The sequence below is a fragment of the Capra hircus genome, chromosome 13 (assembly GCF_001704415.2).
Source record: "Capra hircus breed San Clemente chromosome 13, ASM170441v1, whole genome shotgun sequence".
NCBI classification, from domain to species: Eukaryota; Metazoa; Chordata; class Mammalia; order Artiodactyla; family Bovidae; genus Capra; species Capra hircus.
In genome coordinates, this window is record NC_030820.1 from 14,975,630 (window position 1) to 15,003,616 (window position 27,987).

General features: G+C 40.4%; 1 protein-coding gene across 3 annotated transcripts in view; it reads left to right on the top strand.

Annotated features, from left to right (window-relative positions):
• CELF2 (CUGBP, Elav-like family member 2) overlaps nt 1-27,987 on the top strand; it is a 554,598-nt gene that overhangs the window by 40,651 nt on the left and 485,960 nt on the right. The gene's annotated exons all lie outside the window — the stretch shown is intronic.

A 27,987-nucleotide genomic window follows, 5' to 3' on the forward strand; every position in this document is an offset into this window, starting at 1 on the left:
TTTTAATTTTTTATTTATTTATTTTTTTTTTTAAAATTTTAAAATCTTAAATTCTTACATGCGTTCCCAAACATGAACCCCCCTCCCACCTCCCTCCCCACAACATCTCTCTGGGTCATCCCCATGCACCTGCCCCAAGCAAGCTGCACCCTACGTCAGACATGGACTGGCGATTCAATTCTTACATGACAGTATACATGTTAGAATTCCCATTCTCCCAAATCGTCCCACCCTCTCCCTCTCCCTCTGAGTCCAAACCACTGCCCAACGGTACAGATCCAAGTTCTCTCTGATCTAACCCAGTTGTCTTTCCATGAATTATGAAAATGAGCATCCTTGGCACTAGATCCATGAAATGACAGGCCACCAGCCACTTGTAGAGGATACTGTGGAAGGGAATCATGAATCAGGACAATTTGAATTAGATTTCTAAGATCCTTTCTACTCTGGGATTCTCTTAGTGATGCTTTTTACTTTGATTTTTTTCTTCTTTGCTCCTATTCTTGCTTCTGCCTCACAGTCCTGCTATTTTTGTCCTCAGTAACAGACGTTCTTGGTTAAACAAAACCTGATCTGTGACTTCTGACCAATATATAAGAGTATATTCATTGAGGGACCTAAGTGGGTCAATAGGTCCCTCAATATCTTTCTGTTTTTTCCCCCAAGATCGTTCTTTAATAAGAAGGACTTGTCTTAAAATATTCAAGCAAAGAGTAAAAAATATATATACCTCCCTGTGAGCCAGATAAAGTGATGATTCTGAAAAAAGCTGAAGAAATTTAAGGAGTCTTTATCAATATTTCTAGCCAAAACAGTGATTCTCTTGCTATCCCGCTGTCTTTTCCTGAAATAAAATTGCTTAAAAGAAAGAGCTCTTTAAAACACCTGAACCTAGGGATGCCTGAACTTGGATAGTAAGGAAGATTCTGCTAAGTGGAGACAAAGAGTGCAGGGAAGACCTGCTCCGCTGCTCTTTGCGTTTATATCCCCAGAAAAGTGATGAGCCTGTGGAAACTTTGACAGATGGCTCTTTCATGATGTCTGTAAGTCAGCTGTGCAAATTAGCATATATCTTATACCTAATATTAGAGAAATTTCCTAAGTGTCTCCTCTCTACGTATTCTTTGTTGGGTTTTCTTGGGACTCCCTGTCTTTAGAGGATTTTAACTGTTTTAGGTCCACAGGGAAGGGCAGCAGAAAAGTCTGGCCCAAAGCCTGATCTATGACCTGAAAAAGGGACAGAAAATTCGCCATCAGAATTGTCTTGGAAACTCAGGAAAGTACAGCTGCTATTTATTGCTTACCTCTCCCACAAGGACTTCCCTTTGAGAAAGAGCCTTGTAACTATTCATTAGTTCTCAGAGCTTCATGTTAGATGGATGAATGACTAGAATTTTCATTCCATTTTTGTAGACGAGAGTGAGAAACAGCAAGGTTTTAATTATTTGCTCAAGGACAGGATTGGGTCTTCTCAAATGCCAGTTCCTGTTCACTGCCTAAGCAGTTTCATAGCCTGTAATATTTAAATTACTGCTTAAATGTTTTATTTAATGATAAGTGGCTTTTGCCATCATAGATGGGAAATAGCTTTGGCCGTTTTCTTGCTTGAATAACCGGAGTCTCTGAGAGGGTAGGCTCATTCTTAGAATGTGCAAATGAGAAATCTGTTTTATACAGGTTTCCAAGTGCAAATTGGCTTGTGTAAGGGGAGAAAGAAGAAAAACATAGCCCCAGTTTCCTGTCCACTATGCCTCAGCTCATTGCTCTGAGAAAATGGGAGCTGTTTTTATAAATACCCAGTGTTATCATGATATCTGTGGAAACTCCCTAAAATTTTAAAATAAAAGACAATAACACAACACACACACACACACACACACACACACACACAAGTTGTAGCTAAAAGCCTGCTGTGCGTCTCTGAGCAATTTCAAAAGAAAGGCAGTGCCTTGAAAATAGAGGTCAAAGAGGGATTCTAAAAGCGGAAATACAACTAGATAGCATCTAGCCATTTGGTTCAGTGATAAACAAATCACTAATTCAGTAGAGTAAGTCAGGATGTCAGGGCATCCATATGCATCTGTTTACCCATCTGTAAAATGGGTCACTGACCTGCGAGGCCCCTTTTATTGTAGGCATTTGTGATTTGAAGGATCCTTCTAATATCCCTGAGTTCAAGCAAGAGCAGACATTTCCCTGAACAATCTTGGGGACTATTCATCCTCATGTGTGCAGCCCCAACGTTCTCATGCTTAACTCTACATAACAGGACTCTTTCCTTTCCCCACGTTTCAGTGTTGTTTCCTGGCTTCTTCATGCTTTCCAGGACGCGGTTGTTCCTGGAGCTTTTTTGCTGACAGTGAACTCTTTCCACTCGCTGCCCAGATTTTTTCACAGATGTTCTCTATATCAACAGAACAGCCACAGCTGGTGCCTGGTCAGTGAGAGTCTAAGGAATTTGCTGGTTTCTTTTCATCTTGGCAAATATCATTCAGATAAGCAAATAACTTTCCAAAAATCTCAGAAGAATCTATGTATGTGATAGTTTCCCTGTCACTTTCTTTTCAAGAACGTGTCTTCATTTTGATGTTTTTATCACCGGGAATAAAGATTTAAAAAGGAATCCATAAATTGCAAGAGAAAGCAGTAATTGCCTTCTGAGTTGAGTGTAACATAGGAAGCCAGTGTGAAACCCTGAATGGTCCAGATCTGTAAATGTAAGCTTTAGACCTTGAGTTTACACTTAACACAGAGCAGAAAGACCCCCTTATAGGTGTGCCTGCAAGCAGAGTGTGGTATATTATGACTCTGAAGATCAAGTTCTATTTTGCTGAAATGAGTTTTGAAAATAGTGTAAGGAAAAGTTATGTTTTCCTAAAGTAAAAATTGAGTTTGGGCACCAAACTATTGTACATGCTGTTTAAATGAGATTTGAGCATTTCCAAGTGATTGCAGGTTTTGGTTTTGTGTTTGTAATTCCCTCTTGCAATTTCCCCATACTTGCTCGCCTAAGGTTAAGAAAGATACATCTCATGCGATTTCTTTTATTACTTACATATTTGATATACAATTTTGATAGCTGAGTCCATTATTAACCTTGAAGAAGATGATCTAAAAAAGCTAAGCATACTTTAGAATTTTTATTTACATGACAGGTATGTACATTATATATATAAATATACATATATTAACAAGAGTGAGAAACATAGTAATATGGAATAATCTGTTACATGTAAAAATATAATTCTATGCTATTATATAGAAATGCATATTATATAAATTTACTTACATATAAATTTGTTTATATACCTAAGAATAAATATATGTGTATAGATATATAAAGAAATATTTAATACATATAGGTATGCATAAGTAAATTTAAATAAATTTATATAACATATACTCCTATATAATAATATATAATTATATATGGCATATATTTATAAAGTTTATAATATTATATATTTATTATTGGAGCTTTCCGGTGGTACTAGTAGTGGTAACCCACCTGAAAATGCAGGAGACATAAGAGATGCTGGTTCGATCCCTGGGTTGGGGGGATCCTCTGGAGCTGGGCATGGCAATCTACTTCAGTATTCTAGCCTGGAGAATCCCATGGATCGAGGAGCCTGGCTGGCTACAGTCCACAGGGTCACAAAGTTGGACATGACTGAAGCGACTTTGCATGCACTCATGGCTTTTAATCACATATTACTGTGTCTTCCACTATATAGATGATAGAGATGTATTCATCTGTATGTAGGTATAGGGGCTTGCCAGGTGGCCCAGTGGTAGAGAATACTCCTGCCAATGCAGGAGACGCAAGAGATGCAGGTTTGATCCCTGGGTCAGGAAGATCCCCTGGAGTAGGAAATGGTAATCCACCCCAGCATTCTTATCTGGGAAATCCCATGGAAAGGGGAGCCTGGTAGGCTGCAGTCCATGGGGTTGCAAAGAGTTGAACACAGTTGAGCGGCTGAGCACACACTCAGCACATAAATGTAGATATACTGTAGCTTCCACTGTCTATATTTATATTTATAGCTGTATAAATAAGGACATAAAAGTGTAAGAGGAAGAGCATTGCATGAACTGCAAAGAAAACTATGCTAGTCCTTTCACAAAGATAATTTTAAAAAGTCATTTCAATTCTCCCTGACTTCTCATCAGTCTGTAAAATAGCAATGATTCCATCTGACCTACTTACTTTTCAAGCTCAAATGAGAAACTGTTCTAGGAGAAAAATGCAAATGTGAAGTCCAGGTGTATCCCTGTGAATCACATGTGTGAAGAAACACCCTTTTGTTCTATACAGTCACCTCTCTGTGTAAACATTCACATGATTTGAAGCAAATATTAATACAATGTAAAAATATTTGATTCACCTTTATGAAAGGGAGAATGGCTTTCATGCTGAAAAAGCATCATTATAGAATGACTTTCAATATCAAGTTCAACTGAATGTGAAAAGGTTTCCTTTTTGGGAAGCATGTTGATTGTAGAAAGTAGAGTGTGTAGCTTAAAGCGCTGCTTCTCCCCTCATGGTGCAGCCCCACCCCTGGAGGTTCTGAGTTGCTTGATCTCAGCTAAGACCTGGTGTAATTCTATGCATCCCTCTCTATTTCTCCCACTGTCTCCCTTTCTCCTTTCTCTTGCTCTCAAAGTATACGAGTCCATCAGATAACTGGAGATTACAATTTCCTGCTATAGTGTGCATATCAGTTCAGATTAAATCCTTTGGAAGAAATTTCATTTCCCTCTTCTATATGAAATTGCCCTTTTAAACAAGTGCATTTTAGGTAAAAGCTTTTCTATTTGATCTGTTCAGTACCTCTTCATTGCAACAAAGCTAGCCTGGTCCTGAATATGTTTGAATGCTCTTGAGTTATAGGGAGTGAAACCATTTTCTGCATGTCATGTTCATGCCAATATGCCTTTCCTCTCTGTGAACTGCAAGCTTCGAAATTAGTGGCATTGCCTTGAATCTCGAGGTGGGATCATTTGAAGTGGCACTGTCTTTAAAAGCATGACACGTGAAACTGAAAAAACTGGTAAAGATGAGGAATGTCGCTTTTCACCAGAAGACACTTCATGGGAAATTAAAAGTTTGGCTGAAGTTTATGAATGGGATTAAGATAGAAGTCTTTAATTAAAGCACTTCAGAGTCACGCGTAACAGAAGGCGAGCTATGGCAAGAATTCTGTTTTCTCTGCTTCCAGGAAGGCTCCCATGATGTCATAGGGTTTTGCCAGTCTATTCCCTGAAGATTAGAAGGAGAAGGGTTTGTTTTGGCTTTTGTGTGCTCAGAGTCATCTTCTCAAGTCAGCTGGGGAGACAGAGAAGGGCCATCAAAAGAAGAGGTTCCTATTCCTATCTCTTCCAGTCAAGTAAATTGAAAAGGGCATTTCATTGATCTCTATCAAGTTTCTTCAACTATCTAGAAAATGGTGATTATAGCCTGAGATTGGAAGGGGAGCCAGAGGGAATTCCACCATGTTTTAGGTAGCATCTAAGGAGTACCTCGCCCTGCAGTTCATGACTGCGGACTCCCTCACATAGTCTCAGGAGGCGACTGCCTGGTGAGGGGCATGAAGGGGAAGAAGCCTGAAAACAACTTCTCTGTCTGCTCCAGACTGAATGTTTGTGTCCCCCACCCAGTTCATATGTTGAAGCTCTGGTCTCCAGGGTGATAAGACTTGGAAGTGGGGCTTTACGGAGGCCAGCCGGCTTAACTGCTGCTGAGTTGTATTCCATTGTATATATATACCACGTCTTTCTTATCCGTTCCTCTATAAATGGACATCTAGGTTGCTTCCATGTCCTAGCTTTTGTAAATAGAGCTGCTGTGAACATTGCGATGCATGTATCTTTTTGAATTGTGATTTTCTCCAGACATATGGCTTTTAAAATTGAATAATTTAAGGTAATTGAATAATTTAAGGTAATTGAATAATTTAAGTGGCAAGGGAAATTATTAAATAGTTTTAGATAGTAGGGTAATCTCCAAAAAGGCCAGATAGCCATGCTCTGAAGCTACACAACTAGTTTTTGGTTTTTTTTTTTTTAAAAGCCCAAACAAAAGACAGCACTCTCTCCAGAAAACAAGAAAACCCAGCCATATGGCACGGCTCAGTACCTATACTGCTTGGAGCTGAATTCTGGAACCCTGCTCTGGCTGCCCCTAGAAGTTCTTGAAAAGTGAATCGCTGGCACACGACCATCTGCTTTTATTGTTTACCTCTGAAACCAAGGCCATCACATGCCTTTACAGGAAACGATGGGACTGCATCCTTCTGGCTCCTTCTGGGGATTTCATAACATGGAAAATTACTAAAATGTAGGAAGGGTGTTTGAGAGTGCTGAAAGAGAGGTAGTCACTCAGTCGTGTCTAACTGTTTGTGACCTCAGGGACTGTAGCCCACCAGGCTCCTCTCTCCATGGGATTTCCCTGGCGAGAATACTGGAGTGGATTGCCATATCCTTCTCCAGGGGATCTTCCTGACTCAAGGATGGAACCTGGGTCTCCTGCACTGCAGGAGAGGGCTGGACAGTCACAAAAGACGATGGATGTGACAGGAGCGACGCCAGCTGCAACTGACAGCAGCTAACATTACTGATCATGCTTTGCATGCTGGGCATTCTGTTTTTATATATAAAGAGTGTGGCAAAGCCTCAACAAGCATGCGTACCTTACTCAGCATCGGAAACTCCTTCTACGGAGAAGGCTTACACATGTACAGAGGTGGCAAAGTCTTTAAATGGCACAAAAGGTTTACTCGACACCACAGACTTCACACTTGTGAGAAAACCTGCAAATGTAAAAAAGAAAATGCAATTCAGACATTCTTTTAAATTTTCTTTACTTTAGGCAGTGCTGTGTCTGTCACTGAGTAGGCTTTGCTCTAGTTGTGGTGAGCAGGGACTTCTCTCCAGTTGCAGTGCAGGCTTCTCATTGCGCTGGCTTCTCCTGTAGCAGAGCACAGACTCCCAGCCACACGGGCTTCAGAAGTTGCCACATGCGGGCTCTGTAGTTGCAGTTCCTGGGCTCTAGAGCACCGACTCGGTAGTTGGGACATACGGGCTAAGTGGCTCCGTGGCATGTGGGATCTTCTCAGACCAGGGATGAAACCCACGTCTTCTGTATTGGCAGACAGAATCTTTACCATTGAGCCACCAGGGAAGCCCTGGGCATTCTTTTAAATTCTTTGCTGTTAAATGATCTAATCCTCATAGTAAGCCAGGGAGGTGGGCAGTATTTATTGTACCTGCTTATAAATAAGGGAAGGCTTTCTTATCTCTTCTTGCTATTCTTTGGAACTCTGCATTCAGATGCTTATATCTTTCCTTTTCTCCTTTGCTTTTCGCTTCTCTTCTTTTCACAGCTATTTGTAAGGCCTCCTCAGACAGCCATTTTGCTTTTTTGCATTTCTTTTCCATGGGGATGGTCTTGATCCCTGTCTCCTGTACAATGTCATGAACCTCCGTCCAAAATTCATCAGGCACTCCATCTATCACATCTAGTCCCTTAAATCTATTTCTCACTTCCACTGTATAATCATAAGGGATTTTATTTAGGTCATACCTGAATGGTCCAGCAGTTGTTCCTACTTTCTTCAATTCACGTCTGAATTTGGTAATAAGGAGTTCATGATCTGAGCCACAGTCAGCTCCTGGTCTTGTTTTTCTTGACTGCATAGAGCTTCTCCATCTTTGGCTGCAAAGAATATAATCAATCTGATTTCAGTGTTGACCATCTGGTGATGTCCATGTGTAGAGTCTTCTCTTGTGTTGTTGGAAGTGTGTGTTTGCTATGACCAGTGCATTTTCTTGGCAAAACTCTATTAGTCTTTGCCCTGCTTCATTCCGTATTCCAAGGCCAAATTTGCCTGTTACTCCAGGTGTTTCTTGACTTCCTACTTTTGCATTCCAGTCCCCTATAATGAAAAGGGCATCTTTTTTGGGTGTTAGTTCTAAAAGGTCCTGTAGGTCTTCACAGAACTGTTCAGCTTCTTCAGCATTACTGGTTGGAGCATAGACTTGGATTACTGTGATATTGAATGGTTTGCCTTGGAAACGAACAGAGATCATTCTATCGTTTTTGAGATTGCATCCAAGTACTGCATTTCAGACTCTTTTGTTGACCATGATGGCTACTCCATTTCTTCTAAGGGATTCCTGCCCGCAGTAGTAGACATAATGGTCATCTGAGTTAAATTCACCCATTCCAGTCCATTTTAGTTCGCTGGTTCCTAGAATGTCAACGTTCACTCTTGCTATCTCCTGTTTGACCACTTCGAATTTGCCTTGATTCATGGACCTGACATTCCAGGTTCCTGTGCAATATTGCTCTTTACAGCATTGGACCTTGCTTCTATCACCAGTCACATCCACAACTGGGTATTGTTTTTCCTTTATTGACTATGCCAAAGCCTTTGACTGTGTGGATCACAATAAACTGTGGGAAATTCTTCAAGAGATGGGAATACCAGACAATCTGACCTGCCTCTTGAAAAACCTGTATGCAGGTCAGGAGGCAACAGTTAGAACTGGACATGGAACAACAGACTGGTTCCAATTAGGAAAAGGAGTACATCAAGGCTGTATATTGTCACCCTGCTTATTTAACTTCTATGCAGAGTACATCATGAGAAACGCTGGACTGGAAGAAGCACAAGCTGAAATCAAGATTGCCGGGAGAAATATCAATAACCTCAGATATGCAGATGACACCACCCTTATGGCAGAAAGTGAAGAGGAAATAAAAAGCCTCTTGATGAAAGTGAAAGAGGAGAGTGAAAAAGTTGGCTTAAAGCTCAACATTCAGAAAACGAAGATCATGGCATCCGGTCCCATCACTTCATGGGAAATAGATGGGGAAACAATGGAAACAGTGTCAGACTTTATTTTTGGGGGCTCCAAAATCACTGCAGATGGTGACTGCAGCCATGAAATTAAAAGACACTTACTCCAAAGAAAAGTTATGACTGACCCAGATAGCATATTCAAAAGCAGAGATATTACTTTGCCAACAAAGGTCCGTCTAGTCAAGGCTATGATTTTTCCTGTGGTCATGTATGGATGTGAGAGTTGGACTGTGAGGAAGGCTGAGCGCTGAAGAATTGATGCTTTTGAACTGTGGTGTTGGAGAAGACTCTTGAGAGTCCCTTGGACTGCAGGGAGATCCAATGAGTCCATTCTAAAGGAGACGAGCCCTGGGATTTCTTTGGAAGGAATGATGCTAAAGCTGAAACTCCAGTACTTTGGCCACCACATGCGAAGAGTTAACTCATTGGAAAAGACTCTGATGCTGGGAGGGATTGGGGGCAGGAGGAGAAGGGGACGACAGAGGATGAGACGGCTGGAGGGCATCACTGACTCGATGGACGTGAGTCTGAGTGAACTCCGGGAGTTGATGATGGACAGGGAGGCCTGGCGTGCTGTGATTCATGGGGTCACAAAGAGTCAGACACGACTGATCAACTGAATGAAATGAAATGAATGAATAAATAAGGGAACTAAGGCACAGAGATATTTAGTAAGTTGCCCAGGATTACTAACAGGGAAGAAGCAGAAGCCAAATTCATTCCATTCTTAACCTTTAAATCTTCCTTTTTTCAGATACATACTAGAAAATAATTTGGCAGATGTTAATAAAATTCAGCAATTGCATTCTTGGGCATCTGTCCCAGAGAAATGAAAACTGAAGTTCACACAACAAATGCTCATAGCAGCTTTTAGGTATCAGACTTGCACTCCTACCATAAACAACAAATGATGATGGAACAATTAGAAGTCTGTATGCAAAAAGTGAACTTTGTTCCTCATGCTATCATTTTCAGTAAAGGTAGAAGAGAAAGTCTTTGTGTCCCTGTGTAGGCAAAGATGTCTTAGATGTAACCCTCAAACCCTGATCCAAAAGTTGGTAAATTGGAATTCATGAAAATAAAACAGAGATATCACTTTGACAACAAAGCTATGGTTTTTCTAGTAGTTATGTATGGATGTGCGAACTGGACCATGAAGAAGGCTGAGCACTGAAGAACTGATGCTTTCGAACTGTGGTGGTGGAGAAGCTTCTTGAGAGTCACTTGAACTGCAAGGAGATCAAACCAGGAAATCCTACAGGAAATCAACCCTGAGTATTCATTGGAAGGACTGATACTAAAGCTGAAACTCCAATACTTTGGCTACCTGATGTGAAGAATCGACTCATTGGAAAAGACTCTCATGCTGGGAAAGATTGAGGGCAAGAGGAGAAGGGTGCAGCAGAGGATGAGATGGTTGGATGGCATCACTGAGTCAGTGGACACAAGTTTGGGCAGACTCCGGGAGATAGTGAAGGACAGGAAAGCCTGGTGTGCTGCAGTTCATGGGGTCACAAAGAGTCGGATGTGGCTTAGCAACTGAACAATAACAACAACAAAGCAAAACAGCACAACAAAACAAAAGTTCTTCTCTTTGAAGGATGTCAATGAGACTGAAAAGATAAGCCACAGACTGGGAGAAAATATTTACAAATTATATCTTTGGTAAATGAATTATGTCCAGAGTATGTACAGAACTCTTAAAATGTAACAGTAAGAAAACAACCTAATTTTTAAAAATAAGCAAAAGATTTGAATAGATACCTCCCCAAGGAAGACACAGATGACCAACAGGCACAGAAAATATTTCCAACATCATTAGTCATTAGCAAAATTAAAACTAGAATAAGCTAGACCTGTACATCGATTAGAATGACTGCAGTTACACAACTGAATATAGAAAGTGTCAGTGAGGATATGGAGCAACTGGAATGCTCATATACCACTGTTGGGAATGCAAAACAGTATAGTCACTTTAGAAAACAATCTGGAAGTTTCTTAAAAAGTTAAATGTATAGCTACCATCCAATGCAATCATTTTACTCCTAGGTGTTTACTCAAAGGAATTTGAATTTCTGTACAAAGATGGGTACATGAATGTTTATACTAGCTTTATCTGTAATGCCCCAACTGGAAACAACCTGGATGTCCTTCAACAGGTGAATGTTTAAACCAGCTGAGGTACATAAATACTGCAGAGTACTACCCAAGAACGAAAGAAACAAATGGATTTACACAACTTGGGTAGATCTCTAGGAAATTATACTGAGTGAAAAGTGTTCAGTTGTTCAGTAACCTCAGTTGTTCAGTAACCTCAGTTCTAAGAGATTACAAGCTATACTCATGATCGGATGAATATAACACTGTTAGGTGAAAAAATTATAGAAATGTAGGGCAGATTAGGGTTGCCAGAGCTGGGGATCAGAAGGGAAGGGGCAACAAGAGAGTTTTATGATTATGAAAGGAGAACAAGAGGAACCCTTGTGGTGATATAATTCTTTGTGTCTTGACAATGGTGATGGGTACACAGCCCTGGACACATGAGATAAAATTGCATAAAATATACCGATGAGCTTCCTAGGTGGCTCATTGGCAAAGAATCCACCTGCCAATGCAGGAGATGCGGGTTTGATCCCTGAGTCAGGAAGATCCCCTGAAGAACGAAATGGCAACTCACTCCAGTATTCTTGCCTGGGAAATTCCATGGACATAGCCTGGCAGGCTTCAGTCTATGAGTTGCAAAGAGTTGGACATGACTGAGTGACTGAGCATGCACACAAATATACATACATAAATGAGTGCATTAAAAAATGAGGAAATCTTAATAAGATCCATGAATTGTATCTGAATAAGATCCATGAGCTGTGTCCATGTTTGTGATATCATACTATAAGTTTTGCAAGGTGTTACCATTGTGGAAAAATAATTAAAGGGTAAAAGATCTCTGTATTAATTCTTGTAACTAGATATATCTATAATTATTTCAAAAGGAAAAGTTTAATTAAATTAAAACATACACATGTATCTGAAGACAACAGCATGAGATGAAATCCCCTTATTCAGGTCTTCAGTTTCCAAAAGCTGACACTGGAGACAGGACAGGAGATGTGCGATTTATTTTTATGGATCCTTTTTTAGGACACAGGATTACTTGGGCACAAGAGGGTTTGTGCACATACAATGCAACTGTTCATAGTCATTTTAACTTTGTCTTTTCCCTGTTTATCAGTCCTGGATTCTTAGTTGCAGTTACAAGAACAGGCTTAATTATCAAGCTACTGTAAGCAAGAAAAAAGATACTTAGTGGAAGGATCTGAGGAGCTCAGAGAAGGCTGCAGAACCAGTTTTGGAAATGAGCAGAAAGAGAAGCAGCTCTGGAGGTCTAGGAAAGGAAACCACATAAATAGAGTGGTCTCATGGTAGGAACAGGCGGTTGAGAGGCGCGGTGGCTGAGAATAATGCACGCCAAGCATTTTTTAGTTATAAGATCACTTGCTCATGGCCAGAGTCCAGCCTACAAAGGTCTCTCACTGAAGGACTCACATTCCTTCCTCCTGGCCATATAGAGACAACGAGAGCAATGACCTGGCCTTTGTGGTCTCCTTAGGGAGGCACAGACATCTAAACCTAACATTGCACTCAATTCCCCACAGTGCAGGAGGCAGGGCTCCGCTGGAGGAAACCAGGAAGCCGTCCGGGAGGAGAAATGATGCCATGTGACCCATGGTGATGAACATCTGTCTCAACAAGGGTGTTACAAGGGAGAGCGAGACTATAGTACAGTTCAGTTCAGTCGCTCAGTCGTGTTTGACACTGCGACCCCATGAATTGCAGCACGCCAGGCCTCCCTGTCCATCACCACCTCTCGGAGTTCACTCAAACTCACATCCATCAAGTCGGTGGTGCCATCCAGCCATCTCATCCTCTGTCGTCGCCTTCTCCTCCTGCCCCCAATCTCTCCCAGCATCAGAGTCTTTTCCAATGAGTCAACTCTTCGCATGAGGTGGCCAAAGTACTGGAGTTTCAGCTTTAGCATCATTCCTTCCAAAGAACACCCAGGGCTGATCTCCTTTAGAATGGACTCATTGGATCTCCTTGCAGTCCAAGGGACTCTCAAGAGTCTTCTCCAACACCACAGTTCAAAAGCATCAATTCTTCGGTGCTCAGCTCTCTTCACAATCCAACTCTCACATCCATACATGACCACTGGAAAAACCATGGCCTTGACTAGACAGACCTTTGTTGGCCAAGTAATGTCTCTGCTTTTCAATATGTCATCTAGGTTGGTCATAACTTTTCTTCCAAGGAGTAAGCGTCTTTTAATTTCATGGCTTCAGTCACCATCTGCAGTGATTTTGGAGCCCCCCAAAATAAAGTCTACCACTGTTTCCGCTGTTTCCCCATCTACTTCCCATGAAGTGATGGGACCGGATGCCATGATCTTCGTTTTCCGAATGTTGAGCTTTAAGCCAGCTTTTTCACTCTCCTCTTTCACTCTCATTCTTTTACCTGTGCAAAAGTCAAGGGTTGGGGGTGGTGTTTCCAAAGGACCTGGAAGGCACCTTTTCTACCCTCTCAATTCCTTCTTTGTGAATTTTCTAAAATCCCATCATTTGGGGATATTTTCCTGTTAAGCATTAACCCTCATATGATAGCTCATTTAAATGTATTCTTTCTCCGGGTAGAGCGAAAATGCCAGGTCACCGAAATATTATTATAGATGTGTCTGTGAACATTTAGAAGAGTTCCGTATCAGGAAAGGGGAAGACCTGAAATAGGGAAGCTAAAAATGAGGCTTAGGTCTGCTCAGGTGTTGTCCAGAGCTGTCCCTGCCTAAGGAACAATTTAGTGGTATGTACCTGTTTTAGGTGTTTGAGGCCCAAACTATAAAAAACTGCAAAGCCAGGCAGACTCAGGAGTCAGGTAATATACATGCTGTGACTTCTGATAAAGCGTTGGAGCCAAACCTGCAAAGGGCTCTACCTGAATGGTCATTTACTCTAGAAGTGGATGTACAGAGATCAGTCAGCTGAGAGGTCACAAGTAAGAAATGGATTCAATTAAAAAATTGACCCCAGTAAATCACAGGGTCCACATGGCCTATTCTCGGCCCAATAATTCATTAGAAAATTATAGTCCAAGAATCAAAACTATTTATTGGCAAAAATCATTCCAGTTTTATTTGCATTTCCCTCAAAAGTATTAGGGCTTCTCCGGTGGCTCAGACAGTAAAGAGTCTGCCTGCAATGCAGGAGACCCAGGTTTGGTCCCTGGGTCAGGAAGATCCCCTGGAGAAGGAAATGGCCACCACTCCAGCCTGGAGAATTCCACAGACAGGAGCCTGTTGTGGGGTCACAAGAGTCGGACACAACTGAGTGGCTAACAATTTTCAAAAGTATTATATGAATTGTGTTGCGTTTAGAAGCCACAGTTCCCAAAACCTCTTTCCACATTGCTCTGGACTCTCCTTCTGTACTACACACCAAACCTGAGGAATCTCTCTTCCTCTTTCAACTCTCAGTCCAAAACCCACCCTCACCATTTTATATATAAATATAAAGGTATCTAGATGTGAATCAAATAACATCACCCCTTTTGTCACTCCCACTGAATCTACGTGATTGCCTTGAACGGATAAAGGTGCCTGAAGGACTGAAAGAATAGCATGCCTTTTTCACTCAGGGTAACATTTGGCGGCAGAGGACAAGATGGTTGAATAGCATCATTGACTCAGTGGACATGAGTTTGAGCAAATGCTGCTGCTGCTGCTGCTGCTAAGTCACTTCAGTCATGTCTGACTCTGTGCGACTCCATAGACGGCAGCCCACCAGGCTCCCCCGTCCCTGGGATTCTCCAGGCAAGAACACTGGAGTGGGTTGCCATTTCCTTCTCCATGAGCAAATGCTGGGAGATAGTAAAGGACAGCAAAGCCTGACGTGCTACAGTCCCTGGGGTCACAAAGAGTCGGCGTGACTGAACAACAAATGTTTGGCCCTGTTACACAAGGATTTAACCACACATGGGTGGTCAGGAAGTGCATTCCAGGTGAAGAATCACAGACGAAGTCCAACTGTTAGGCATGGATGAGTAAGTTCACGCCCCTGACACAACGAGTGTATAACTGCCAAACAGACAAAAGGCCATCTTCGCCTGTCTGGAAAGTGCATTCTGGGTCTACATGTAGGTCCACATGCCTCTCTCTGGCTCCTGAAGTCTCACCCCGCTGTGCACCTGGATTCCAGTCCCAGCGAGAGACTGTGCGTGATGCGCAAGCTTTGTCTCCATTCCCAGCACTCACATGGAGGGTCTTTGGGCCCCCTCTGCATGTCAAGATGTCCATTTGGCATCCAGTGTTCCAGTTGCTTCCTCCAGCCTTGTAACTCCAAGGTGCTTTTGGCATTCCCATCTGCAAGTGTGATCAGGTGTAAAAGAGGACGTGATACCAAAGTGACACTGCTGTCACCTAGGATGGACTTCCTGCAGCTGACGTGTACACGGAACAGCAATACACAGCCTGCTCGTCCAAGTCCCCGGCACTGAGGGGAGAGCAGAGGACAGGGGCTCTGGTAACAGCAAAATGCAGTGCCCTGTCACCAATGGCCAGCAGAACAGAGGGAGACTTAATCCCTCCACCATCTCTGGCACATAAACCCTCTACAGATTGTGACTTCAAAAGGTTTAGCCGCCAGACTTGGGATATCGCTCATTTCTGACATGTACCAAGAAAGCTAGCTACCCATTCATTGTGCTACAGAGCGTCTCAGTAGAAAAGAATCAGGGTGATTAATTTAAACTGAATTATTCTCCATGACAGCAGTTCCTGAAGTTTGTTGAATAGAATACGGGGATCCCTGGAGGTATTCAAAGGCACTAATATTCAGCATTAATTTCCAACTTTGTATTTACTGATTTCTGCTATCTGCTAGGCATGATTCTAGCCCAGGAGATCCATGAATGAACAAAAAAAGACAAAAGTCAGGAAAAGTGGTGAGGCGATCTCAGTTTGAAAACACTAGATCTAAGAGTAATTCTATTAAGAGCATTTGGAGGAAAATGGAACTGAATTATCAAACTTCTTTGGTGGGTGGTATCTGGTGTTGTCTTCCTAGTGAGTTAATCTTCCAGAGAACTTAACATTTCTAATTTCAAGGCAGAACTATGTGAGCCAGGATTCCCACCATCTAGGAAGGAGAAGAGAGAGAAGTTAGTATTGCAGTGACAAATAAGGTTACCACATTAATTGTATTTAATTTTAATCCTAACACTAACCCTGTTAGCTCTGTTATGTGGATATTAATCCCATTTCATATACAAAATGGTATTGGCTTTTCTAACTAAGAAGAAACCAGAATTGTAACATTTTCTTATTTATTTGGCTGCATTGGGTCTTCATTGTGCTGTGCTGGCTTTCTCTAGTTGCAGCAAGCTGGGGGCTACTCTTGGTGGTGGTCTGCGGGCTTCTCACTGCAGGAAGACCAAGGTGGTGTCTCTTGCTGTGCAGCAAAGGAGCTCAACCCTTGGGCTCAGTAGTTGTGGTGAATGGGCTTAATTGCCCCGTGGCATGTAGAAGCTTCCCAGCAGGGATCAAACCCTTGTTGCCTGCATTTCAGGCAGATTCTTAACCACTGGACCACCAAGGGAGTCCATGTTGTTATTGGTTTTTTTTTTTCTTTTCTTTTCTTTTTTTTACATTGACTGATCTTTAATTACTATATTAAATTCAGTTCAGTTCAGTCGTTCAGTCATGTCCAACTCTTTGTGACGGTATGGACTGCAGCACGCCAGGCTTCCCTGTCCATCAACCAGCTCCCGGAGCTTACTAAAATTCATGTTCATAGAGTTGGTGATGCCATCCAACCATCTCATCCTTTGTTGTCCCCTTGTCCTCCTGCCTTCAATCTTTTTCAGCATCAGGGTCTTTTCCAATGAGTCAGTTCTTCGCATCAGATAGCCAAAATATTGGAGTTTCAGCTTCAGCATCAGTCCTTCCAATGAATATATAGGACTGATTTCCTTTAGGATGGACTGGTTGGATCCCCTTGCAGTTCAAGGGACTCTCAAGAGTCTTCTCCAACACCACCGTTCAAAGGGATCAATTCTTCAGCACTCAGCTTTCTTTATAGTCCAACTGTCACATCCAAATATGACGACTGGAGAAACCATAGCTTTGATTAGATGGACCTTTTTTGGCAAGGTAATGTCTCTGCTTTTTAATATGCTGTCTAGGTTTTTCACAGCTTTTCTTCCAAGGAGCAAGCGTCTTTTAATTTCATGGCTGCAGACACCATCTGCAGTGATTTTGGAGCCCAAGAAAATAAGTCTGTCACTGTTTCCATCATTTCCCTAACTATTTGCCATGAAGTGATGGGACCAGATGCCATGATCTTAGTTTCCTGAATGTTGAATTTTAAGCCAACTTTTTCGCTTTCCTCTTTGACTTTCAACAAGAGGCTCTTTTGTTCTTCTTCACTTTCTACCATAAGGGTGATGTTATCTACATATCTGAGGTTATTGATATTTCTCCCAGCAATCTTGATTCCAGCTTGTGCTTCATCCAGACCAGCATTTCTCATGGTGTACTCTACATATAAGTTAAATAAGCAGGGTGACAATGTATAGCCTTGATGTACTCCTTTCCCAATTTGGAACCAGTATGTTGTTCCATGTCCAGTTCTAACTGTTGCTTCTTGACCTGCATACAGATTTCTCGGGAGGCAGGTAAGGTGGTCTAGTATTCCCATCTCTTTAAGAATTTTGCACAGTTTGTTGTGATCCACACAGTCAAAGGCTTTGGCGTAGACAATAAAGCGGAAGTAAATGTTTTTCTGGAACTCTCTTGCTTTTTTGATGATCCAACAGATGTTGGCAATTTGATCTCTGGTTCCTCTGCCTTTTCTAAAACCAGCTTGAACATCTGGAAGTTCATGGTTCACGTACTGTTGAAGCCTGGCTTGGAGAATTTTAAGCATTACTTTGCTAGCGTGTGAGATGAGTGCAATTTTGTGGCAAACCATTCAATATCACAATAATTCAAGTCTATGCCCCAACCAGATCTGCCTCTGAAATATCCTTTTTCTGAAACATCACCAGATTTCCCTTCTTAATTGGATCATTCCTGTTGGCATAGAACATTGCTATAGTATCATCCATCTTCAAACAAGTGAACAAATACGTAACAGTCTTTTGGACTTCTATTTTCACACTTGACTGGGAAATCAGTATTGGACTTGACCTCCATCATAAACAATTAGAATATTGGAGTAAAATGCTATAAAATCAATTTTTTTTGGATATTGGAAAACAGGCACCATAGGATGTTAATCACTTAGAGAAGGGAAACAAGTGAGGTGAGTCCCAAGATTTCTACCTGGAGGCACTTTCTGAACTGCAGAACAGGAAGGAATACCCGTGAAAAGAAGAGCAGTATCAATGAATGGAGAGCAAAAAGATTCAAATTTGGAGAGGCTTAGGAAGCTGGAATTTTCAGGGAAGAGACCCAGAAAAGAAGGATTTTTGCAGAATGAAAGCTCCAGAAATCCATGAAATTGCCTCGAGTCTTTGACTTAATTCTAAGCTTCTCATGTGCTGGGTGAATCTCCACAAGGCTGGGATAAGAACAACCAGGGATTCTACAAACTAGGAAATTCACAGAGCTCTCGGAGGGTGGGAGATGTTTGAATTTAACCAGATCAAATGGAGAGAACTTGTTGACAATGAAACCATTCAAAAGAGACCCCAAAAGGATTACTTCTTTGTAGCAGGACTAAACTAGCCCCGGAGTAAAAGCTACTGCAGATTCACCCTAAGAAAGCTAAAGAAATCTTAGGAGGATTAAGCTGCCCCACAAGTAACTCAACTGCCTTCCAAAACACACTTAATGGAAGACAACAGAGCAATATTAAAAATGTCCAACATCCCATCAAAAATTATGAGATTACAAAGATACAGGAAAATGTAGCCAAAAGAAAAATCAACCAATAAAAAAAAAAAGACTTAGAAATAACAGTGATGATGAAATTATCAGGGAAGGACTTTAAAACAGCTATTATAAATATTCTCAAGGATTTAAAGGGAAGCAGGAATATGATGAGTAGAGAAACAGAATATATAAACCACATGAAGGGAATTTCTAGAATTGAAAAATACACTTTCTGAATTTTTAAGTCATTAAATGGACTCATCAGCAAATTAGAAACTATAAAAGAAATATTAATGAACTTAAAGACATAGCAACAGAAATGATCCAATTAGAAAGAAACTCAGAGAAGAAATACTGAAAAAACAAAACAAACAAAAAAAACACAAGAGCTCCACTGAGCTATGGATGGATTTTAAGTGAGCTTAAACATAATTTGGAGTTCCAGAAGGGAATGCAGGCAGAATAAATTGTTGGTGAAATAATAATCGAAATTGTTCAAAACATGATGAAAACTGCAAACCCACAGATCCAAAACTTTCACAAGTACCAAGCAGGGTGGGGAGGTATGTGTGAGGTCTCACAGCGTCCAGTAGGATACACCTGGCTTGTCTGAATGGTAGAAGGAATAACAAGACAGGGAAAACCCAGTGTAAAACTGCTTTTCCTACCATCTGTAAAATAGCCAGTGGGAACCTGCTGTAAAGTACAGGAAGCTCAGCTTGGTGCTTCATGATGATCCTGATGCCCCAGTGGGATGGGGGCAATATGGGCTGGAGGTCCAGGAGGGAGAGGACGTGTGTATACGCAGAGCTGGTTCACTTCACTGTACAGCAGAAACTAGCACGATGAACATTATAAAGTGACTGTGTGTATGTGTGTGTGTGTGTGCTCAGTGGTATCTGACTCTTCACAGCCCTACAGACTGCAGCCATCCGGGCTCCTCTGTCCATGGAACTTCCCAGGCAAGAATACTGGAGTGGGTTGCCATTTCCTACTTCAGAGAATCTTCCCAACACAGGGATCAAACCCACATCTCTTGAGCCTCCTGCATTGGCAGGTGGATTCTTTACCACTGTACCACATAGGAAGCACTAAAGCAATTATATTCCAAGTGGGGAAAAAAAAAGGATTTGATTTATATTTGATTTTCTAATGGCCCACTGCACATCCATTCACATGACCTGGGCCAGATTCTTAGGCTAGAGAAATATACTCTATATTTTGATGAGCTGCATTTCAAACAGACAGGCATAGTGAGACAGAATGTCTGGTTGTTTGCAGCCTACCCATTCTATTTATTCATGTTTCCTTCCACATCTATCATGCTCTATAGTCTTGTTTTACTTTTCTGCCTAGCACTTACAAGTAATCAAAATCAAATTAATTATTAATTTATCTACTCCATTATAATAGAGTACTCTGACATCTTCTCTTTTCCAGTCCTTAGTACTTGGTCAATAAATAGTTGTTGAATTAATGGAAAAATGCAGGGATGGATATATATATATATTTTTTTTTTCTGAAAAGTAGTAGGATATACCATTTCTGCTTTTCAGTCAGACATTTAGATAGTATTATCTTTTTATTTATTTTTTTTTGTTTTTTTTCTTTTTTTTTTAATTTTATTTTTTATTTTTTAAATTTTAAAATCTTTAATTCTTACATGCATTCCCAAACATGAACCCCCCTACCACCTCCCTCCCCACAACATCTCTCTGGGTCATCCCCTATCTTTTTAATTCAACTAAAAGATTCAGAAACTCAAGGAGTTTATAGACTAAGAAGAAATGTATTTTGTCTCACAACCTTGATAAAGCACTATGTGTATAGGTATAATTTAATATTAGGGTTGAATAACTGGTTTCTTTATCTTTTGTGATAGCTGCAAGGTGCTTAATAACTAACAGATAATAAGTAGATATCTATTTTTCTGTGAAGAACCGACTTTCACACAGCAAATTCAAAACCATAAGAAGATACTATTAGAACTGGACCTTCCAGGTAGTTGTGAAAATTATGCTACTTCCCACCTCTTTTCCCTTTTTTATTGAGGAGGGGCACAGTTATTCATTTTTTCACTTGGTTTTAACTACAAGTGGGCTGAACGCCTGTCATTAAACAATAAAAAAACAAACTGCCCATTTCCTTAAAACGTAATCCTTAGACCAAGTCTTGGTTGAAGGCTCAGCTTTGTCAGGGTGGCTAATTCTTATTATCCTAATTAGAATCTAATTTCAGGATTTCTTAAACAAAAAGGATTCAATATCCTCATTTTTTTGGTAGAGGCTAAATGGATAAGAATCCTTTGGAACTGAAGGATCTGACCATTTTTCATATTTTGCTAAGTAAACAAGGAAATGATGAGTAGCCTCCATGGTCTGATCTGTTATCTGGTCTGAAAAGTGAAGAGAGAAGTTTAAAGAGAAGATAAGCCAATTCCTCAATTAACAGCATTTCACACAAAACATTTTTTCTGGTTAACCTGTCATTCTGTCAAATAATCTCACACATACTTTTTTATGCTAGCCAGAATCCTTGATCCAGAGAGCTCCAAATACCTGCCTGGCCTAACCTAGTGCTATTAGTTACACCGTATATTACACTCTGATGTTTCTGATTCTTATAAGAATTTTTTAAAACTTGCAGCATAGCATCTCTAACAAACCTTAGAGATTGGCAACAGTCAGAACTGCACATGGAACAACAGACGGTTCTAAATAGGAAAAAGAGTACGTCAAGGCTGTATATTGTCACCCTGCTTATTTAACTTCTATGCAGAGTACGTCATGAGAAACGCTGGGCTGGAAGAAGCGTAAGCTGGAATCAAGATTGCCGGGAGAAATATCAATAACCTCAGATATGCAGACGACACCACCTTTATGGCAGAAAGTGAAGAGGAACTAAAAAGCCTCTTGTTGAACGTGAAAGAGGAGAGTGAAAAAGTTGACTTAAAGCTCAACATTCAGAAAACTAAGATCATGGAATCTGGTCCCATCACTTCATGGGAAATAGATGGGGAAACAGTGGAAATAGTGTCAGACTTTATTTTTCTGGGCTCCAAAATCACTGCAGATGGTGACTGCAGCCATGAAATTAAAAGATGTTTACTCCTTGAAAGTTGTGACCAACCTAGATAGCATATTCAAAAGCAGAGACGTTACTTTGCCAACAAAGGTCCGTCTAGTCAAGGCTATGGTTTTTCCAGTGGTCATGTATGGATGTGAGAGTTGGACTGTGAAGAAAGCTGAGTGCTGAAGAATTTATGCTTTTGAACTGTGATGTTGGAGAAGACTCTTGAGAGTCCCTTGGACTGCAAGGAGATCCAACCGGTCCATCCTAAAGGAGATCAGTCCTGGGATTTCTTTGGAAGGGCTGATGCTAAAGCTGAAACTCCAATACTCTGGCCACCTCATGCGAAGAGTTGACTCATTGGAAAAGACTCTGATGCTGGGAGGGATTGGGGGCAGGAGGAGAAGGGGACGACAGAGGATGAGATGGCTGGATGGCATCACCAACTCAATGGACATGTGTTTCGGTGAACTCCGGGAGTTGGTGATGCACAGGGAGGCCTGGCGTGCTGCGATTCATGGGGTCACAAAGAGTCGAACACGACTGAGTGACTGAACTGAACTGAAAGATATTATCTGTTGTCAGTAAAATAATGTTTGTTTCCTCAGATAAATTTCTAAAATTCTCAGCATTTTGGTCCCCATTCTTCTTTACCTTTTTAAAAAATTTTGAGGATCTCAAAGACTATTTATTTATATGTGTTGTATCTAGCCAATATTTACATTAGAGATGAAAGCTGAGAAATTTTTAAATGATTAATTTATTCAGTATAATAATAAATCCATCACATGCTAATACTTTTAAAGAAAAATATTATTTTTGTGAACAATTTTATAAGATAATTTTCCTTCAAGAAATAGTTATAAAGTGGCATTATTTTATAGTTTTATAATCTTTTAATATCCTATAAAATAAGACAAATGAGTTCTTGTGTATAGAGCTCTGTGTTCAGTCTGTTGCACTAACACATACCATGCAGCCTCCAGAAAATATCACAGCCTCCAGAAAACACCACAGTGCACTCGTGAGAGAGTTAGGTGAAAAATAGCAAATAAAGTTTAAACATCCTTATAAAAATAGTTTGACTTCACAGACCTCCTTATTGGGTCTCTGTGACCCACAGGCTGCACTTTGAGAATGTCTGTCCTAACCAGTTCGAAGAGCTTCTCTCTCTGACCAGTGTCTCCTGATGGCAATTGTATGACTCATAAAAAAGAAATGAAAAGTGATCAAAAGTATAAGAGAAAGAAGCAAATTTTATTCCTTTGGTTTCTTTAGCAACCATTCCTTTGGCAAAACTTGATTTTAATTCAGTTGATAAATTTTATATGATGAGACATAGTAAATTTTGTAAAAAAAAAAGAAATATATATATATATATATTTGCATGGTCTTGTAAAAATAAATGATCCTTAGAATGTTTCTCAGTTTTGAATGATGCCATAGATAAATCCATCCAAAAAGTTAGCCTCCAGCCACTTGAACCACAAAGCAACAACTCTGCTTTCCCAATCCCCCTCCTTACCTGTCATCCTAATATCTCTCAAGAATTCCTACTTTCAAAATTATTTTCTAAAATATTTTATTTTAAAGTAAAAGTGTTCAATGTTTCCTAGAAGACATGATCCAGGAAGGTAAAAATTACTTATATCCTTGAGTTTGTGAAACCAAGATGGAAGATAATTAATATGCTCAAAGGTAGACAAAGGCCCTTGACTTCGTAATCATTAAGTAATTAGACATAATCTTTAAAACACAATAGGTCTAATAAAAGGAATTGGCAGCCTGAACCTATTTTCTTTTTTATTCTCATTGTCTCCAGCCCTCCCAAATGCTTACAATCAGGGTTCTTGAGACATTTTAATAAAAATAAAACTAGTTCTTTGTATTAACATATGACTTCTATCCGTGAAAGTATACTTCTTTGGAAATATTTGTATGTAGCTTGCAAGGTCGTAAGGTCAGATGACAATGGGGCACTTTTAAACATGTGTGAAAGTGAAAATGTTAGGCACTCAGTCGTATCGGACTCTGCGACCCTATGGACTGTAAGCCTGACAGGATCTTCTGTCCATGCCAAAATACTGGAGTGGGTTGCTATTCCCTTCTCCAGGGGATCTTCCTGACCCAGGGATTGGACCCACATTTGCTTCATTGCACGCAGATTTTTTTTTTACAGTCTGAGACAACAGGGAACTCCATGTAGTGACTCTAATATTTGTGTATTCTGGTTACTAGCTGTGAAAAAATTATCACCAAGGTTAGCAACTTAAAACAATTTCTTACTTTTTCCCACAGTTTTGCAGGCCAGGAATTCAAGAAAGACTTGGCAATGCAGTTTTCACTTAAGGCCTCTTGTGTTGGCTAGGCTGTAACATGACCTGAAGGCTCGACAAGGGTGTGTTTCCAATTTGGCTCCGTCATCTGCCTGAGGGTTGATGTAGGTGGTTAACTGGGACTCAGCTGGGCTGTCAATCAAAACTGGCATAGACTTTACAAGATAGTTTCAAACTTCTCATGCAGAACCTGGCTGGTTCATTCAGTCTTTTCTGATGCAGCCTCAGAAGTCACTCAGCACCACTTCCATTGTTGTCTGCTTACAGGGAAGTCATTAGGGTCAGCCCAGATTCAAGGTTAGGGCATGTGCACCCTACCTTTCAATGGGCGGTGTGTTCAATAGTTTAGACATGCTTTAAAATCAGCACACCACATAAGGCTGGGAGGGCCTGCTTTAATATTTTCAAATGAAGAAAAACATCTCCCATGGAAACGAGGTAATATTGGTAAAATGCATTATATCTTTTTGTAATTAAAAATATTCATGATCACTTGAAAACAACTTATGTTCAGAATTCTAATTTTAATTGTTAAAATTGCTGTAGTGTGTGTAAAGGAAGCAACTTTTTTCAGAAACTCTAAGTAATTCTTTTGTTCTGAAGTTAATTTGTTAAAGGTTGCAAATTGCTAAACTATTGATATAATTACTGTTAAATTAGATATTGTATTAATATTAAAAATTGTTTGAATAAGCTCTGAGTCTAGAAACTATTGAGAGAAGGATGGTTTCATTCTTCTGGTTGATGAAAATGTGATCATAAAGGAAAGATTTGTATATTATCAACAAAACATTGACAAATATAAGCATACTTTCTATATGGAAGTAAAAAAAGGACAGAGAAGGAAACCAAAAAGAAATATGCACAGAATTATAAGCATTTAATAGTGGGAAATAAATGAGGGAGGCAGAAGCCTGATTCCCAAAACTAAAAATGTCCGTCACCTGTAAGGACTTTGGGTACTGGCTTGGCTTAATGGCGAGAGTTGAACCAGATTCAGCATAGTTTATCTGCTAAGACAGAATTTAGGATGAGTTAAAATGGAACATTCTAATTTAGGACTGAGAATTAGAACAAAGTTAAATTAAGTTGAATTTCACAGGAATTTATGGAGACAATATGATGCCTCTCTTTTATTTTGGATGCAACAATTTTGTGTCCTAAGAAAAAGCTTGAAAACAAAGTCCTATATGAATTTTAGATTAAAAGCCTCTCTTTACCTTTTGCCTGGCTTATCTATCTTCTATCTGTGCTCCATCCTTTTACCCTTGGCAGAAAAACTATTCTTTTAAAGCCTAAGTCAGTCTCAAAAATCTCCAGGTAGAAAGACCTTCTGATGATCCCTGAGGCTGTACAAGGTCCGTGGGTCCTGCCACCCCTCCCCCCGCTGTCTCTTGACCTGCTCGCCCACCTGCTCAGCCCCTTCCCTGCACAGGCCTCTTAGAATATGCTTTTTTTGAATTGCAGACTAATCGCTTATTTATTTATACTTTTTAAATTGTATAATTGCTTTACAATGCTGAGTTAGTGTCTGCTGTACAACAGTGAGAATCAGCTATGTGCATACACGTATACCCTCCTTCTTAAGCCTCCCCCCCACCACCCCCATCCCACCCCCACTGGAATACTCTTTTCCGCCCTTCCTTCAGAGAATTCCATCACAAGTTTGTCCAACAGACAGCTGAACATTTAGGTCCAGAAATCAAAGGACTCTTCTTGAATGGAGATCTAGACTTGGAAATTGTGAGAATTGCTTTCATACAAGTAGCGATCCATGGACAGAAGACATCATTAGAAAAATTGTCTAGAATAGAACCCTGAGGAAGAGCTCTGGTTTAAGGGCTGAGTAGAGAAAAAAGAAACAGTATAAGAATAGATAAGAAGAAATGAGAGAATTATGTCAGTCAAAGGAATATAATATTATAAAACATAGTAGTGACTGGGCAACAGTGTCCAGTTTTTCTTTGCTTAAATTGAGGAAGACGAAGAATATGCCTTTGACTTGTATATGAGTAATCCCTGGGTTTGAGAAAATTTCGCTAGAGCCAGCTACCAAGACCACCCAATTGGGATGTTGTTTAAACACAATCTAATTGATAACAATATGTGAGTTAGTGCTCTTTTTCTTCAGTGTTTTTCAACTATTCAGATCAAGACGTAAAGAAGCAGACAGATTAAACCTATCTAGAGTTGGGATTTTCTTGTCAAAAAACAAAACAAATAACACCAAAGCTTTAAAAAGATACAAAGCCAATTTTATTGCCTTCGAGGCAAGAAAAATACATCAGTGGAGAAACGCTCTGAGTAGTTAGATAGGGGGGAAAAAAAGAGGTCATTAAATATTGATAGTGAGATAATTTATAGTTATTACGCTAATTAAAGGATTAAAAAGCAGCACTCTAGATAGAATGGAATGAATCCATAAGTCTGTATAGAGTTAATTTTTTAGAGTTTCGTTGCTCTGTTAGTCAGAAAAGAGATTTCAAGTAGGTCCAGTAAAAGTCTGGTATTCCAGGCCACTCAAAATTTGTTATCAAGCTTCTGATGTTACAACCAGTTGTGATAAAACACAACATTCCATTTTGATAGCTCTTAGGCAAGGGCTTCTGTAAGTAGAATAATTTCCCTTTGTGCCATGGAGATGAGAAGGAAGGAGGGAAAAACAAAGAGAATGACTCCAGTGGGGGACATGAGATCCAAGCAGGGTAAACAGGGAATGAAAGCAAAAGGGAGAGAACACATCCCGTGTGTTGGAAAGTATTTCTTCATCCACTTGAAGGGCAGTTGCAACGGAGCTCTTTAATTGAGCAAGCTGGAGGGAAAGGAGGCTGTGATCGGAGAGTGAGAGGCATGAGCTTGTGATTGCAGATGTGACGGGAGCCTCAAGGATGTGATGGCTGGGCGGCTGCAGGGCACCACGGGAGGTGGTCAGAAAAGACACTGAGCCAGAGTGTTGGATGTATCATCCGCATAGACTTTGGAGTTCCCTGTGATCATGGCCACAGTTAGGGCTCTTAGCAATGTTGGCCCCAGCTACGGTGAGAGGCTGGTTAAACCAGATGCCCTGAGCTTCGAAGTGACAGTGGTTTTGCAATGGTCTGGAGAGAGTGTGGGTACACTTTCCCAGGTAATGAGAGAGAAGCTTCCTTAGAGTCCCATTACCTTCTGAAGAAGGTATCATCCCAAATTTAATGAAGAGAAAATGATATAATTTGTGTTATTTTCAGGTGTGTAAATAGCAAGTGAGAAAGTGTTAGGCATCTACTAATCAGCATTCATATACGATTTCGTTTCTTTTAAGTCATTTCACTTTCTTACCTTCCAAAAACTTTGATGTTTCCAGTGTCTTGATTCAAAGTGAAGCTCTGACTCTAGCTAGGTGACCTTGGGCAAGTTAGTAAATCTCACTCAACCTCAGATTTCTCATCTGTCCCATGGTACCAGGGTGATTACGAGTACAGAATTAGATATTCATATAAACATGCATTATAGGAGTTAACACTCAGTAGAAGTTCACCAAGTGAATGGGTAAAAAACGTATTTATTCATCTAAATATATGCACATTGTGCTCAGTTGTTTCTGTCTCTTTGCAACCCCTGGACTGTAGTCCATGAGGCTCCTCTGTCCATGGTATTTTCCAGGCAAGAATAATGGAACTGGTTGCCATTTCCTGCTCCCAAGGGATCTTCCCTACCTGGAGATCGAACCTGCGTCTCTTGCATCACCTCCATTGGCAGATGGATTCTTTACTACTGAGCCACCTGGGAAGCCCAAATATATGCACACACACAAAAAATT